General features: G+C 38.4%; 1 protein-coding gene across 1 annotated transcript in view; it reads left to right on the top strand.

Annotated features, from left to right (window-relative positions):
• The window catches only part of Gmds (GDP-mannose 4,6-dehydratase), a 527,721-nt gene that overhangs the window by 42,488 nt on the left and 467,652 nt on the right, over nucleotides 1-17,581 (top strand). The window lies entirely within an intron of this gene.

Below are 17,581 nucleotides of genomic sequence, written 5' to 3'. Positions count from 1 at the left end.
TATGCTCTTTCTTTCTTTTTTTTTTCTTTCTTTCTTTCTTTCTTTCTTTCTTTCTTTCTTTCTTTCTTTCTTTCTTTCTTTCTTTCTTCTTCTTCAGAAATAAGTTATGAATTAAAGCATTTTATAGTTGTAATGAAAGCAGGATGAATGTTTACATTGGCCTTCCTGGCTTTTCTGCCCTCACCTCCCTGAGGAAGAAGAGAGAGGAGTGATGGGGCAGGGGCTGGGAACCAGGAGCTGACTTGACTGCAGGCAGAAGTTATTGGTATCTGTAACCATTCCCATTTGATACCACAAACCATTGCTGGCTGAGCATAATTAGTTTCATCCAAAAAACTGCTTGCTGGCTACTGTAAGCAGCCTAGTCATTTGGGAATAATGAGTTATCCTGGCTACAAAAGAGTTCAAGCAGAACTGATTTCTCTGTTGTAGTAGTTGTAAACCTCAGCCATTGATAATTTAGAGGCATATCAAAGCTATTTCTTACAACCAGTGCTCCAGAGAGAGGTGTAGTTTCACATTCTGTAAATGCCATCCAAGTGAATATGCTTTGTAAGTGTATTTTGATGGCAAAGGCTACATATTGCCAACTTCAGTATGAGCAGGTGGTAAGTGCAGTGGCTCTCTTTCTTCACTTTTTGAGCTCCACCTAGATCTACTTAGTTGGGGGAATCTTTGTCTTGAATAGATTCTTCAGTTGGTTATGATAATCATGTGGATTTAGGAATTGCCATTATGGATCAGAAAACTTATGCTTCAAGTATAAGGTCTCCTGCATTTCTAATTTTCTACTTTGTATCTCTACCTGGAGTGACCTTTCTAAATCTCAAATGATAGTAAATGTAATACCCACAATCCTAAGCACCCACTCTTCTTCCACTCACTTTGGTTCTTGTTACGTAGGCCACAAACATCAGTTCCCTTGAATAGCTTTCTGTTGCTTTCCCCCTCATAATAGCCATTTACCTGGGTACTAGCTCTTCCCCTTTCCTCATTCATTCTGCCCCTTTTCTGTTTGTATTTTCTTTAATGCTTGCTTGAGTCTTATTACTTTAAGTAGTAAGAAATAAGTAAATAAGTAAATAAGTAGGCTTACTAATATCTGAATTTAGACTTTGTTCACTATGAGATTATTCATACAGTTATGAGCTTATTCTCTTAGGGTAGTAGGCTGGCTTTGTAATTTTTTTAAAAAGATTTATTTATTTATTATATGTAAGTACACTGTAGCTGTCTTCAGACACTCCAGAAGAGGGCGTCAGATCTTGTTACGGATGGTTATGAGCCACCATGTGGTTGCTGGGATTTGAACTCTGGACCTTTGGAAGAGCAGTCGGGTGCTTTTACCCACTGAGCCATCTCACCAGCCTCTGGCTTTGTAATTTACACCCTGTAACCTAGCAGTCTGCAACCACACTGTCATTCCAGTTCTTCCTTGGCCATATATCTATCTGAAGCTTTGGACATAAAGATCAATTTACTGTCTTTTTGCCTACCTTAATTTTCCCAATTGTAGCACATTGTTGCTTATGGATGCTGTCTTTCCTCCTAAGGCCTGGGCTTTTATTCTCTTACTGTGCTGTTCTTTATAATTCAGTTCATTTTTTTGTCCTCAAGGAAGGCATCAGTGCCCTTCTCTTCTTGGCTGCATGTGTGTTTGTCTACTTCAGTACTTTGTCAAGGGTTGAAATTAATGGTTACTAGTTTAGTCTTGTGACTGGATGCTAACATCCTAAAATGAGCTGAGGCGATAGCTCAGTGGGTGAAGTCTTTGCTGTGTAAGTGTGAGAAAGCCTGAGTTTGAAACCCAAAATCCTACATAAAAGCAAGGCACAGTAGTTCCTGTACATTAATTCTATAACTCTTACGTGGAGGTGGGAGTCAAAGCAAGGAGACTCCACAGAAGCTCACAGGATCAAAGACAAGGCTTGCAAAGCAGTGAGCAGCATAGAGCCCCTCCCTCAAACAAGGTGGAAGCAAGGATTAGCACACAGGCTTGTATTCTGACTCTCAGTGACATAGATGTGTAGATCCTCACACAAATAGACACATACTCATACCCCTGCCCCCTCTCTCTCAGTGAAACAACTCTAGGATAACTGGGACTTGGTACCCCTTCAGCACTGAGTTAAGCCTGGTCATTGTAGGTGGAACAATCATTGTTGAATTCTTTAGCATTGGAACCAATAACATTCTGTTGTTGAAAAGAATAAGGATGAACATCCTCTTTTTCTTCCTGTCTTGAGAATTAACCCCTCCATGTAACAATAACACTTTTCATTACAGGATAGAAGCTGTGTGACCAATATAGAGTGGCTTCAGATTTCTCAGATGAGGCAGCTAAAGAAACTAAAATATAAGAGTTGACTTTCAATTAGTTCTGTTTTTGAGACAGGGTCTCTCTGTGTAGTCTTGGCATCCTGGAACAGGCTCCGAGACCAGGCTGGCTGAGATTTTTGCCTGTGAATTGTGCCACAAGTGTGGCCTCTGCAAAGTGCTGGTATTAAAGCTGCATGCCACAACTGCTTGGCTAGATTTTATTGACAACTTTAAATTACATTTGGTTTTGGAAGTAAGATGTGAAATAGGAAAAATGAGACCACTAGTGTTGGACTTCTTGTCTGAAGAGAGCATTCTGAATAGTTAGATCTCTGCTCAAGTTGTCTCTAGTCTTGGAGCCTTTGTTACTACTGTCTCTCATTTTAAATTCTTCCTCTCTTGTGGGATTTTTTTTTTTTCCCAGTAAGAAAGTTGTAGGACTGAGGAGAGATCCATCTTGAGTAGCTAAGGATCTGATTTCTTGCATACCAGTGCATCTTGACTAGATGCCAGTTTTTTATACACTAAGCTAGATGCTCTGCAGGGAGCCCATTATCATGGGCAAATTTTGTGTAGATATTGTTTTCTAGGACCTAGAGACAAGAATGGAAGTGAATTATAAATGATAGTGCTGATTTTAATCCAGAATCTTCTGCCATTTAGTATTTGTCAAGGTTTGAATGAGAACAGCCTTTATATAGTCATATATTTGAATACTTGGTCCCCTGTTAAGGTTTGGTCTCTTACTATATATATTGTAATGCTAGATTCTGTACTTGAAGGTCTAGTTGCCTAGGAGTGAATTCTCACATTCAGTAGCTTTTGTTGTGCAACCTTGTTCCTTAATTTAAAACTATTGGTTAAATAAAAATGGCTATAGCCAATTACTGGAGGGATTAGAGGTAGGTGGGTTTTGAGTTACCTGGTTCCAGGAGAGAGGAGAGAGGAGAGAGGAGAGAGGAGAGAGGAGAGAGGAGGAAGAGGAGGCTGCCATGAGAAGAGATGGACCATGAGCACATGGCCAGGAGAAACCTTAAGTATTTGGGGTACACCGCTGGGGAAGCAGCCAGGCTATCAGAAAAGTAGATTAGGGGTTACCCTCCAATAATTATTAAAGCCAAACTAAACAACCATAGTCTAAGTCTCATTCATTTCAAACTAGACAAGGATAAATTTAAATTGGTTCTACTGCAGTCCACAGTTGGTGGAACTGTTTGGGAAGGACTAGGAACTATGGCCTTTTTGGGGGGAGATATGTCACAGGGTTGAGGGTGGCTTTGAGGTTTCCCACTCACTCTTTCTGTTTCATGCTTGTGGATCAAGATTTGAGCTCTCAAGAGAGGCCCTTGGTCCTGTGAATTCTCAGTGCTCCAGCATAGAGGAATGCTAGTGAGGTGAGAGGTAAGTGGGTGATTGGAGGAGCACCCTCATATAAGAAGGGTAAGGGGGTATGAGAAGGGGGTCTGCAGAAGGGAAACCAGAAAAAGGGATAACATTTGAAATGTAAATAAATAAAATATCCAATTAAAAAAAAATTGACCCCCCCCAAAAAAAGTTTGTGCTCTCAACCACTGATACCAATGCCATGTCTGTCTGCTGTCTGCCATGCTCCCTGCCATGAAGTTTATAGACTCACTCACCCCCAACAAAGTCTTCCTTCTATAAGTTGCCTGGGCATGAAGTCTTAATTAAAGCAATAAAAAAGTAACTAATATGTGTGTTGAAAGCCCCTTTGATACCAATTTTTGTTTGTTTGTTTGAGATGCAGTCTTGCTGTATAGTCCAGCTGGTCATCAAATCCTCCCACCTTAGCCGCATTAGTGCTAGCATTAAAAAAGCATGAATTACCATGTCTTGGTACAGCATTCTCTTTGAACGAAACTGTCAGCTTGAAGAGCCATTGCTCAGTCATTCTAATGTTGATAGCATTATATATTGTCTTCCATAAAAAGAAGCATATACAGCTTGGGGTTTAAATATTTTTACTCTAAAAGTTGGTAATATCATCTTAGACAGAGCTTCCTTCCCTTCCCTGTGAACATCAGTCTTAACTATGGTAGCCATTCCAGTTGTGAAATGTGTAGCTGACACTACCTTCAACATGAAACAGGATTTTTTCCTGCTTGTTTCTGCTCCTCCTCCTCTTCCTTGTCCTCTTGTTGGTGCTGCTGCTTCTGGTTTGTGTAATTACAATTTGTGTAATGACCTGATACCTTTACAAGGAGCAGCTCATGCTTCCTTGGGCGGGAGTCAAGCCTGTGACACTGGTAAGTTAAATACATAGAACTATAAATGATTGACAAGAGAATAAAGCTTGTTTCTCAAGCAAGTCTTGGGTCTTCATGGTTACATAGAATCCACCCAGACAAATAGGCTACAGATAAAGCAGTATTTGATGACATGAAGAGGCCTCTCCTTGATTTGAGTCAGGAATGCTTTACCAACTGGCCAGTTGGATCTTCCTTCCTATTTCACTGCTGATAGACTACCCCCTGAAACCAGTTTGTTAATCTGTTATTTTTATGAATGTGGCTGGTGAAGGAAGACCTCTGATAATAAGCGATGACATTGTAAAGTCTATAAATCAGAAATGATACTGGATAAAGTATAAACACATGGATATTTAGAGGGTAGAAGTCAGTTAAGATGTTTTAATAAACTGGCAAAAAATGTAGAGGAAGTATTGTTTCCATGTTTGAGATAGCATTAATATTTAAAGGTAAATTTCACTTAGTTAAAACTATTAAATTTATTACATAATCAGTTACATATGTCATATAATTATAATATGTAATTGTACCTATGTGTACATATATAAATGATATATGTGTATATGTATTTACATTATATATATATTCATATTTGTGTGTGTGTGTGTGTGTGTGTGTGTGTGTGTGTGTGTGAAAGGTGGCGATAGCTAAAGAAGGACAAATTCAGTTTAAAGCATCTACTAGAGAGTCTTTGTATACAGTAATTTTAGGCCTTCATCTTAATAGTTGAACCTTGATAAGTGAACCTAGGTAGGTGGTTGCCTGATTTTACATTATTGCCTGACAAAATGGATCTTTAAAAAAATTAAATTAGCTGGGCAGTGATGGCAAATGCCTTTAATCCCAGCACTTGGGAGGCAGAGGCAGGCGGATTTCTGAGTTTGAGGCCAGGCTGGTCTGCAGAGTGAGTTCCAGGACAGCCAGGGCTACACAGAGAAACCCTGTTTCGAAAAACAAAACAAAGCAAAACAAAACAAAAAAATTAAATTAATAAAAACAAACTTCAACAATGGTCTTCAGTGTGTTTTAGAGCAAATGCTTAAAGGTAGCTGGAAAGAACACCAAACATAAAGCTGAAATTCTTGTAGCATGCTTAATTTATTATGAGAAGATTAGCTAGCACATTGTTTCTGTATAAGTAATTGTAGAGGCTTGTTACAGATTCCACCCTATACAGGGTGTTTCAGATATTCAGGTGTTTTAATGGAAATCTCTAAACAATGCCCTTGGCCTTATTTTGGCTTAAGTGAATAGGCAGACTTATGCCGGGTTCTGTTAATTGGTGTTCTTGCCTCTTCTAAAGTATGGGCTTGATCTTGGGTTGCAATAACTTAAACATCTATAATAGTTCTTGAATTGTTATATAAACAATATTCTAATAACATATATTAAAACATAGCAATAGTTTTCAGTTTAAAAATCAGCTGCTGTTTTTCTACATTTTTTTTTAATTTCTGTCTATATACACATTTGTTATATTTTCCTATGTTTGCTGTGCATGCATGCTGTATAAGTGTTCATGTGTGTGGGTGTGTGTGTACATCGAGAGCACGAGTTGAGGTAATGTGCCTTCTTTGATTGCTCTCCACCTTATGTATTGAGGCAGTTACTTGAACCCAGAACTCAGTGATTTGGCTAGTCGTAACTAGTTTGCTTGCCCTGTGGATCATTTCTCTGCTTCTTGGTGGTAGGATTAAGTGAGCCATCCTGCCTATATGACATTTATGTGGGTGCTAAGGACCTGAATTCCATTCCTCGTGCTTTTGTGGTAAGTACTTTATCTCCCCAGCTCCCACACTTAATTTTATAGGGCAAAGTTCATTGTACGCATTTAGGATGGATCTTCCTACCATAGTTTATCTAATGTAGATATTCACAGATGTGCCTAGAGATTTGTTTCTGTGATGATTTTTAGTTGCCAGTCAAGAATAGATATCAAAGCCCCATTTTTTTCTGTCAACTTGATACTTAAACACCTCTTGTTTAATTCATAGTCTCCTATCTGTTGTCTCCATAGGCTCATGGCCATTTCATAGTGCAACATACATACATTCAGTCCAACTTCAAAAGTCCTTATAGTCTTTAGGAATTCTAGCACTGTTGAAAAGTTGGAAGTCTAAATCTTTTCTGAGACTCAAGGCAATTAATGACTCAAGAAAGAATGGAGCCATAGCAAGGTAAGATGAGATCAAAGTAAGACTGATATCCAGTAAGGCAAACACCTTATTTTGTAGCTCCATGTCTGGAACCTGGTGCTAATGATAGACGTATCTGGGCTCTGAAGGGCTTGTGTAGCCCTCCAGCTCTTCTGCCTAAAGCACAAATAACCTCTTTCTTGGATTGATTCCATTCTATGCCAGCTGCTTTTCACAGCATACATCCATTGTTCCAGCACCTCCATTATTCTGGGGTCTTCCACTGCAACTTAGGCTTTATTTTCTCAGATCCATGGAGTGGCCTTCAGGGCCTCATTGTAGGGCCACCATCTGTGCTACACCCTGTCTGGCCTCTGTGGCTCTTTGGAGTTTTGTTATAAGATTCTATGATATCTTCAATTCTTTGCAGGTATCATTAATACCTACAAAATCAGCACCATATAAACATTGGTAAGTTTTGTTCCCAGCTTGGGATGGAGCCTTGTCTCCTTGGACCACAGTTGCTTTGGTCTTTGTGTGCTAACCTTGAAGAAACACTTTCCCAGGTGCTATTTTTGGAAAGGAAACTCTTTCAGCACCATCTCAGTTTATGCTTTCTCCTTTACTTTTTACTTTTTTTTTTTTTTTAATGCATGGGATGTAGAATCTTTCCCACAGTGGTCTCACCTGGCATCTCTTCAGTGGCATTAAACTTTTTAGCAAATATAGATGTTTAGTTATCTGTACTCTTAAGATCTTGAATCATGTGTACACTTTCCTCACTAAACTCCATGTTTACTTTTTTTTTTTTTCCGAGACAGGGTTTCTCTGTATAGCCTTGGCTGTCCTGGAACTCACTTTGTAAACCAGTCTGGCATGGAACTCAGAAATCTGCCTGCCTCTGCCTCCTGAGTGCTGGGATTAAAGTCGTGCGCCACCACACCCGGCTTGTTTGTTTTTACTTTTCGACTTCACTTTTTACTCTCTCACTGTAGATATGCATGAGAGCAGTGGACTTAGCCCGAGTACTATTCTGTTTTGCAGTGTCTTCAAAAAAAAAAAAAAAAAAAATCAAATTTGTCCACAGCTTTCAAATTTAATCTCACTCAATTTTTTAAAAATTATTTCTTTTAATTTTGGGGATTATAATATAATTATATCTTCTCTTCCCTCTCTTCTCACAGACTCTTTTTTTAAAAATTTTATTTTTATTTATTTGTTTGTTTGTTTTTCGAGACAGGGTTTCTCTGCATAGCCCTGGCCACGCCTTTAATCCCAGCACTCAGGAGGCAGAGGCAGGCGAATTTCTAAGTTCGAGGCCAGCCTGGTCTACAGAGTGAGCTCCAGGACAGCCAGGCTACACAGAGAAACCCTGTCTCGAAAAACCAAAATAAATAAATAAATAAATAATAATAATAATAATAATTTCTTTTTTAAAAAAATCAAATTCTTTAAAACTTTTAAAATAAACTTTATTATATCAAAAGACTTACAAGTAAATGAAAACATCACACACCAAAATTAACCAGGCCCCAAATTTTATATAACTCAGTGAATTTCTATATGGTTAGAATAAACATTCAGAATGGAAGTTGGGAGGCTTCACATTAAAATGTACAGTTTTGGTATCAAATATATTTTATCACTCAAGTTCTTGAAGCTTGGGAAGATGCTGCCAGGTTCTTTGCCTAAATATCACGTAAATGGCTCCAAGCTTATTTTCTGGATTAAAGTTAAGATTTTTTTAATTAGATATTTTCTTTATTTATATTTCAAATGCTATCCGGAAATTTTCCTATACCCTCCTGCCCTGCTCCCCTACCCACCCATTCCCACTTCTTGGTCCTGGCGTTCCCCTGTACTGGGGCATATAAAGTTTGCAAGACCTAGGGGCCTCTCTTCCCAATGGCCCACTAGACCATCTGCTACATATGCAGCTAGAGACAGGAGCTCTGGGGGTACTGGTTAGTTCATATTATTGTTCCACCTATAGGGTTGCAGACCCCTTCAGCTCCTTGGGTACTTTCTCTCGCTCCTCCATTGGGGGCCCTGTGTTCCATCCAATAGATGACTGTGAGCATCCACTTCTGTATTTGCCAGGCACTGGCATAGCCTCACAGGAGACAGCTATATCAGGGTCCTTTCAGCAAAATCTTGCTGGCATATGCAATAGTGTCTGGGTTTGGTGGCTGATTATGGGATGGATCTCTGGGTGGGGCAGTCTCTGGATGGTCCATCCTTTCAACTTAGCTCCAAACTTTGTCTCTGTAACTCCTTCCATAGGTATTTTGTTCCCTATTCTAAGGAGGAATGAAGTATCCACATGTTGGTCTTCCTTCTTCTTGATTTTCTTGTGTTTTGCAGATTGTATCTTGGTAGTCTAAGAAAAATGATGGGACAGAGGAGATGGAAACATTTATGCTTATTTGTATTGTTTAGAAACTGAGGTGATAGGATTTGCTAATGGGTTGTATCTCCACAAGTAAAGTAATTAAGGAATTGAGGATGAATCAATAGTAAATGCTTTTGTCATTTGGATAAAAGGAGATGCCAATTTCAGAGAGAAATAAGGTGCTTTTGAGGAAAGAGATGAGTGAGCATTAAGCATTAAGAAGTAAGCTTTATGTACTTTATGTTTTTTTTTTTTTCTTACTCTCTGTCAGCAATTCTGGGAGTCCAGTTTTCTCCTGGGTCTCAGTTGTCAGGTTACTCTCTGGAGGGAAGCTCACTTCTAGCAGGGAATGTGCACCGAGGGCTGGCGTTCAAATCTGACACCTTGCTGAAGATGAAGGCCCAAAACAGGGCCTGTGCCAGTAGATGTGTTGCCTCTGCAGAGTATTCACTCACCTGAACAGTCTAGCCACTGAGGGTCTCTGGACACAATATGACTCTCTCACCTTTTCTGGCAGACAGAGCCCTCTCTGCTCACCACCTTTCCTCTGTCCAGGAAGGTGCCCAAAATTCTGGAGCCCGAGATAGAGTCTGTCCCGGAATTTAGGTTGCTTCTTTCTGTCCTGAAGCTGTGTAGCTTCTGTGGTTCACACTCTTGCCAGTGCAGGCTGGAGCCCAGAAACTGTGTCCCTTCTCCAGGCCGCCCTCTAACCTTCCGGTTCAGACCTGGGAGACTGCTCCTGGGCAGACACCTCTCCTCGGGCGGGAAAAGGCCCCGAATGCNGGACCAAGCCTTAGTACTGCTCTCGGGCGCACACCCCTCCTCGGGTGGGGAAAGGCGCTGGATCGCTTATGTCTTAATTTATTCCACAAAAGAACAAATTACTAAAGTAATGTATCAGTAAACATTGGGCTAATGTTATAATTCAGTGTTATCGTGATTTTTTAATAAGAGAATTGAAAAATTCATTTTTTTATTTTATAAATCTCTATTTTTCAAGCCATATTTGTTGTCTAAATCTTTCCTCTTTTGTCTTAGTTAGTGCAAAAGAAGAAAAGATCAAAATTTATCAAAAAAAGTAATTACCACAATGGACTTATCTTTCAGTCAGGGGTACAGCTGAGAAAATATTCATTCTGATGATTCCTTTTTTTGCAGTGTTAGTCTCTCAGGAAAGATCCCAGTGTTTGACTTGGGCTCTGTAGGGTGATGTCCCCACATTCTTTTTTTATTAAGAAGATGTCTTTGATATTTTTAAGTACATTTTAATTTTGCACCATCTCTTGCATGTCTTGCCTGTGCTAGTAGCTACTTTTGCCAATCCAGCTGTTGGGTTCAGTCCTGTGTCCCTGAGCAGTCACCCAGCTGCTGTCATCCAAACCATAGACCCAGAAGAACTGCATGATGAACCCAATAGAAGCTCATTTGTGTCTCCATGTTGGTCCTTTTCAAGAAATTGGGTTATTATTTCTTTTTTTTAGGGTTAGTGTGTAAGATAGAGGACTCACCTTAAATCTTATTCCTGTTTCTAAATGACGATGATTTAATTGATTGGTTGTTGGTAGATTCTATTTATGTTGCTGTAACAGTAAGGGCAGGTGTTATTTATTTAGCCTTTCAAACAGTGATTCTCAACCTTCTAATGCTATGACTCTTTAATACAGTTCCTCATGTTGTGCTGATCTCCAACCATAAAATCATTTTCATTGTTACTTCATAACTGTAATTTTGCTACGGTTATGAATTGTAACATAAATATCTGTGTTTTATGATGATAACTCCTATGAAAAGGTCATTCGGCCCCGAAAGGGGCCGTGACACATAGGTTGAAGCTTCAGACCAATGGTATCATTAAGTTCTATTTCCTGCCTTTTAAGGAATTATTTGACAATATGAAAAGTACTTAAGAGGAAAACCAAAACTTTAAATTTTAGGGTGGCTGTGCCATTAAAAGGGATCGACTTACTACCTAAGACAATTGAGCCCTGGGACTTTCACATTGGATAAATTCTCTATCTCAGTATGTCTCTAGCTCTCAGAATAATATTCTTTAGCCTGCAAATGTAAATAAAGTATTTGTAGCCATAGTTGAAAAACAGTTCAAACTAGTGACTTTGCTGTATGTGGTGTGTTCAAATGTGTGTAGGCCAGGATTTGATGTCAGATTGTCTTTCTCTATTCTTCTCAGCCTTATTTTTTGAGACAAGGTTTCTACTGAATTTGGAGCTCACCACTTGCTTCTCTGGGCTAGTCAGCTAGCTCCTGAGATTTTCTTGTCTCTGCCTCCTGTCACTGGGATTACACTAGTATTTGGGATCTGAACTCATGTCCACATAATTTTTAGGCAAGCACTGATACATTTTCCTAAGCATTGAATTTTGAATTATAAATTTCTTTGTGCAAGACATAAAGGTACCTTAATATGAAAGAATGATATTCAGTAAATCCCATGATTTCTTTTTGTTTTTACCTTCCTTCCTCCTCTCTCCCATTTCTCCCTTCACACCTCCCTGTCTCCTTCCCCCTCTTCTTCCTCTCTCTATACCTTTCCTTTATGCCTCTCTTTTCCTTCTCTTATGCAACAGGGTAGTGCTCTCCTGAAACATGTTATATGTCTCTGGGTGTTGTTGAATTAGTGATCCATATTCCGTAGCCTTACAGTTTTCGTTTCTTAAAAAGCACATTTACAAACACTTACTCATGTCACTTTCCAAATCTTTTGAAGTGATAGTGATATGTTAGTCCATATTTTGTTAAAATTCGAGTACTCTGAGCTTCTGATATTTAATCATAGAGCAGATGATTAAAGAGGAAGTACAATTATTGAATAAAGAAAACTGCCCAATGTCATGAGACTAGTTAGCATTATTTTGGAGCCTATAATTATCTATTATATAATCTAGAACTAAGGTTGGTTCCTACCAACCATAATTTATTGGGATCTGAGGTTGCAATCCTAATTTGGACCTTTGCTAGCTCTATAAGCTGTGTACCCATTCTTGGCAATGTCAGCCTTCTCTTCCTCCATGGGGGAATATGTTACCTGGTTCTTGACGCCAGGTCAAGAAGGAAGTGGACAATGGAAAGGAAATGCTTTCTTGTGCTTGAGCTTCGTAACTCCTGAAAATAATGTAATGGAATGTTGTCCCATACCACTCATTGTAGAATGTATCTGTTTTGTAATACCAACATCTATGACTTATTTCCTCTTGGAGAATGTCACTGTAGTAGGTCACTGTGGTGGCTAAATATACCACTTGCTAACTGATGAGATGTAGAATTAACCTGGGCAACGGGCTTTGGGGACTTGCTTCTGGCGGATGATCTTGATAAGGGTAATTGAGGTCAGAAGACCCACCCACAGTGAGTGGCACTAAATCTTAGGCTGGGATTCTGGGCTGTATAAATAAGAACATGAGCTGAGTACACACATTCACTGCTTTCTGCTTCTTGAATGTAGATGCATTGGGACTGGCTGCTTCTGGTTCCTGCTGCTGTGAGTCCCCTGCTGCAATGACTATAACCTCACACAGTGATTCAGAATAAACCTTTTCTCCCTAAAGTTGCTTTTGTCAGCAAACCTTATCACAACAAGAAAAGCATCTAAAATAGTCACTTAGATGTTTCCTTTATTCTTGATTATCAGAATTGCTAGCTATGATCTCTTCCTTTACTGTATATAAAATAGAATGTCATTTTCTTTGTAATTTAAAAACTGTCAGTTAAAATTAAATTATCTAAAAAAAAAATGGATATATTTAAACTGTCTTATGTGTCTCCAGTGCCTACTTTTTGAACCCTTCTAAATTTTTGGCTTTGAGTTCTTGCCTACTCTCTTCCCCTCAATGCCCTATAAAAACATGGAAGCATCTGGTATTAGTTAATGTTATCAGTTCACCATCTGGGTGCAGGTGCCTGAAAACTGGTCCTTCTGAAATAGGGATCATCTTTTGATTAACATTTTCAGCCCTTCCTTCTTAGTTTTATTCGAAGCATCTTGTCATAAACTCTGGATTTGTGCCTTAACTCCCTTAATATCTTCCTATGAATCATTCCCTCCTCTCTTTTGGAAAACAAAACAAAACAAAACAAAACAAAACAAGATTGTTGGTGTAGAGGTAGGCAGGAAGATTTTTTGTCTAGTGAGAACAGATTAAAAGCTTTGTTTTCTCTTGTCTGGATTTGATTATATTTCTTAAGTATTGATAAACAGCAGTTTAGTTTTAGAAATAACCTACAATTCTGTATTTTCATTTTATGCTAGCATTATGAAATTTCTAATATTTCCTTTAAAATTAGTTATTAATTTTACTTTTTTTTTTGCAACTGAGAATGTGGCCTTGTGTACTGGAACTTCAAAATACTCCACAAATGCTTAAAAGTAAGGTGCCTGTGTGTGTGTGTGTGTGGGTGCACATGTGTGCGGTGTGTATGCATTTGTGCATGTGAATTACAGTTCACTCTGATATGTAAGTTTTCCCCATGGAACACATCAAACTCCAGATTTATACTTTTATAAATCTAGGAGATTTGGAAGGCTTTCATATTTGTCTAATAAGCTTTGCTTTTTATACTTTTATTTCTTTCAGTATACTGATGTTTCACACAGAAATTTGTAATTATTATGTCTTAATTATCATTACATATAATAATTTTGCTTTGCCTTCTACTGTGTCTTATGTAATATTGCCACTCCTTGTTGTCATCATCATCTTTCTGTAGATACCCGTTGAGGCTATTTTCAGAGATGGTATCTTACACTTTCCTCTCAGTTTTAGAGGTGTGTCTTTAATGAAGAGCTAAAAATTAATAATGACCATCATTACAGAAAAGTTTAGACCGATTTCTGTCATTTTAGTTTTGTTTTTAATGTGTTCTTGAAGAGTGTAGGGGTTGGAAGGCCTGTTTTCTTGTTATATGTTTTCATTTTTGTGATATCTCCGCATTATTTGTGGAGCATTTATTTCTTGTTCTGTAATCTGAGAGTGCATATCAGATTTGTCTGTCACATAGATTGTTTCTCTGACCACTACTTGCATGGGTTTTTGTCTGTTGTTCTGTCTGTATTTGAAATTTCTTTTTGCACTGTTAGTTTCTATCATGTTTATTTTTTTATTTTTATTTCTCCCATTTTTTTTTTAAACCTGAATTCTTTTGGCATGGCTATTTGTACTTTTTTGGTATAATTCCTTGTGCATTCAAGTGAGAATAGTAGAATTTTGTGATACTTGCTTCTGTCTCATATTTTTGTTATTACTACTTTTTTTGTTGTTTGTTTGTTTTGTTTTTCTGTTTTTTTTTTTTGTTGTTTTTTTTTTTTGAAGCCGGGTCTCTATTTAGTCCTGGCTGTCCTGGAAGTCACTATAGATTAGTCTGGCCTTGAACTCACTGACATCCTCTTGCTTCTGCCTCCTGAGTGCTGTGATTAAAGGCATTACCAGCACACTATCTATAATATGTTATATGTGTATTGTTTTAGATAATGTAAAATTTTTGTCTTTAGTATGATCCTGATGTTGACTTTCCCTGTGATAGCCATCCACCTATCAGAACATATTTTGTTAGTTTTCTTTCCTTTTCATAAATCTGACTGTATTACTTTTAGAGTATGGGATGAGTTAGGCTGTTCCTTAGAGGGTATCCCAGAGCTGCCTTTGTAGGAAACCTAAAGTAACTTGATGGGACTGGATACCCGTGTAATGATCTCAGCGGCATCTTGCTGTGGTAATCCTTCCAGGTCTGTAGGAGTTGGCGAGAGGCGGCACTACTGCCTCACCCTTCTTGTGCTGCCCAAGAGTGTCCTTTGGTGCTTGCATTTTATAGCAATGAACCTGATTTGCTTTTAGATCTGGAACATCTTATCTTATGTTCTTGTACACCTGTTTTAGAAGGGCTAGGTGATATGGCTAAAATCAGATTGCCACCAAAAATAGTGAATTAGAGTGGTAGGGTGAACTAGACTGTGTTTATCTAGTATTTTAAAGATTTAAAATTTTTTGGTATAAATATAAAAATAAAATAATATAGTGAATCCTCATAACAATCATTTGTTATGCCTGATTTATATTATTTTATTTATACTTTTGCTTAATTCAAAGCTCTAAGATAAAGTATTTCACTTATAAATATTACAATTATATTACAAAATGTTCTTTTAATAAATAAGGACTATAAAAAAGAAATTTTATTTTTTGTGTCATAATTTGGTTAGTCTAAAGTATTATATAATATCTAATCATATTATATATCTAATACATTTCTCTGGTTATTTCTGTCTCACAGTTTATTTGCACTGGAGCTTAAGGAAGGTATGCTGAAATAGGTTTCCTTTCTTTTTACTTGTTCTGTTTCTTCAAAATTATTGTTGTTGAATGTATCAGATCTGTTTTTCTGAACGAATTCCCCACATTGCTGTTTTACTATTTGTAACTTTGATTTCATACTCTATGTTCTTATACGTGAGAGTGATACTTGAGTTTTTTTAAAAAATATTTTGCTTATGTGTGCCTGTGTGTATGTGTTCCCACCCACATTATTGCCAAGAGCAGAGTGGGCGGCAGATGCCCAGGAGCTGAAGTTAAGGTGGTTATGAGGCCACTTGTGGGTCCTGGGAACAGAAGTCTAGTTCTGTGCAATGGCAGCATGGGTTCTTAACTGCTGAGCCTTCTCTCTAGCTCTAAGACAGAGGGTTTTATTCCTCGGTAAGTAGTTATGTGATGTCTCGTCATCTCTCTTCTGATATTTTCAGCCAGGGATGTTTGTTCATTGCCCCCTTAGCTTAGAAACATTGCCTTTGTCTTGCCATTCATTGTCTCTTGTCTCTCTGTCTATCCTTGTGTTCTTTTCGCTGTTACCTGGACACTGTGGTTGGTTTCATAATGACATTTTCATTTTGCCATTTTAATTTACAAGACTCTTGGATGTGTGTCTTTGTTTTTGACACATTCATTCACCATTATTTGATTTCTTAATTTAGATTGTTGAATTGATTTTAAGTGAGTTTTGTAAACCATTTTAATTAAGTAATGTTTGTATTATATTTTAAGTTTTGTCAGCTAGCTAAACGTGTGCCTCCCTTCCCTTCTTTCCTATTTACCCTATAGCTGGGTAGATAGTGCTTGTGATTGCTTTAATTTTCTCTTGCCAAAGATCACTATTATTGGAATATTGTGTTTCGTGAAAATTCATTTTTGGATACTTTGTTACCAGCATGATGATAAGATGTTTTTTTTTTTTTTTTTTTTTCGGGAGGGGGGAGCAGGTCTTATAGTCATTAATGCAATTATTGCCTTTATTAAAAGGCACTATAGATCTGCTTTGCCTCTTCTACTGTGTGTTACTTTGTTACAGCAGCCTACATGGATTGGAGACTATGCTATGCAAGTTTTTAAAAAGTAGGCTAATTTAGTATGATTTGCCTGATAGAAGCATGCCTCTTAAGAAGGTAAAGTCAGTTTACCTGGAAAGGCACTCAGAATTCCTAGGTAAAAAAATGGCAACAACTTAGCACATTTTTATCATGAAATCATCTCTTGCTCTGGAATCATGTGCAGGCGTTTTTATTGCTACCTCTGCAAGCTAGTTGTGGGGATTGGCTTTTTTTTTTTTTTTTGATTCTTTATGAATTTCATGAATCCTACTCCTACTCATTTCCCTGTCTCTTCATATCTGCCTTCTATCCTTGCACCCTTTCCCACAAAAATCCTCACCCCCCCCCAAACAAACAAACAAAACATCTCAATGTGAAATCTGTGGTGTGTTATGGTGAGTCACACAGTGTACTGGCTAGTTTTGTGTCAAATTGACACAGCTGGAGTTATCACAGAGAAAGGAGCTTCAGTTGGGGAAATGCCTCCATCAGATCCAGTCGAGGGACATTTTCTCAATTAGTGATCAAGAGGGGAGGTTCCCTTGTGGGTGGGACCATCTCTGGGCTGGTAGTCTTGGGTTCTATAAGAGAGCAGGCTGAGCAAGCCAGGGGAGGNAAGCCAGTAAGGAACATCCCTCCATGGCTTCTGCATCAGTTCCTGCTTTCTGACCTGCTTGAGTTCCAGTCCTGACTTCCTTGGTGATGAACAGCAATGTGGAAGTGTAAGCCGAATAAACCCTTTCCTCCCCAACCTGCTTCTTGGTCATGATGTTTTGTCCAGGAATAGAAACCCTGACTAAGATACACAGTATACCCCTTTGCCCAAACAGGTTTACTTGCAAATGCTCATGGCAATGAGTTATTGCTCTGGTTGGAGGCCTCTGGCTTTTGATACAATATTAATACTGGATCCTCACAGGCACTCCTCCCAGATATCTTATTGTCCTGTGTCATGGAGATCCTCAGCTCTGGATCTGTAGGACTGGCCCTTTCACATGCTCCAGCAGTTCATAGATGGGGTAGATGTTGTGAACCAACTCAGAGCTCTGGATCTGGGCCTGGGTGGAAGCTGATGTGGTCAGCTCACCAGCTCTCC

The sequence above is a fragment of the Mus pahari genome, chromosome 16 (assembly GCF_900095145.1).
Source record: "Mus pahari chromosome 16, PAHARI_EIJ_v1.1, whole genome shotgun sequence".
Classification (NCBI taxonomy): Eukaryota; Metazoa; Chordata; class Mammalia; order Rodentia; family Muridae; genus Mus; species Mus pahari.
The sequence above is the reverse complement of the archived record's forward strand: the minus strand, read 5'-3'. Positions and strand labels throughout refer to the sequence as shown.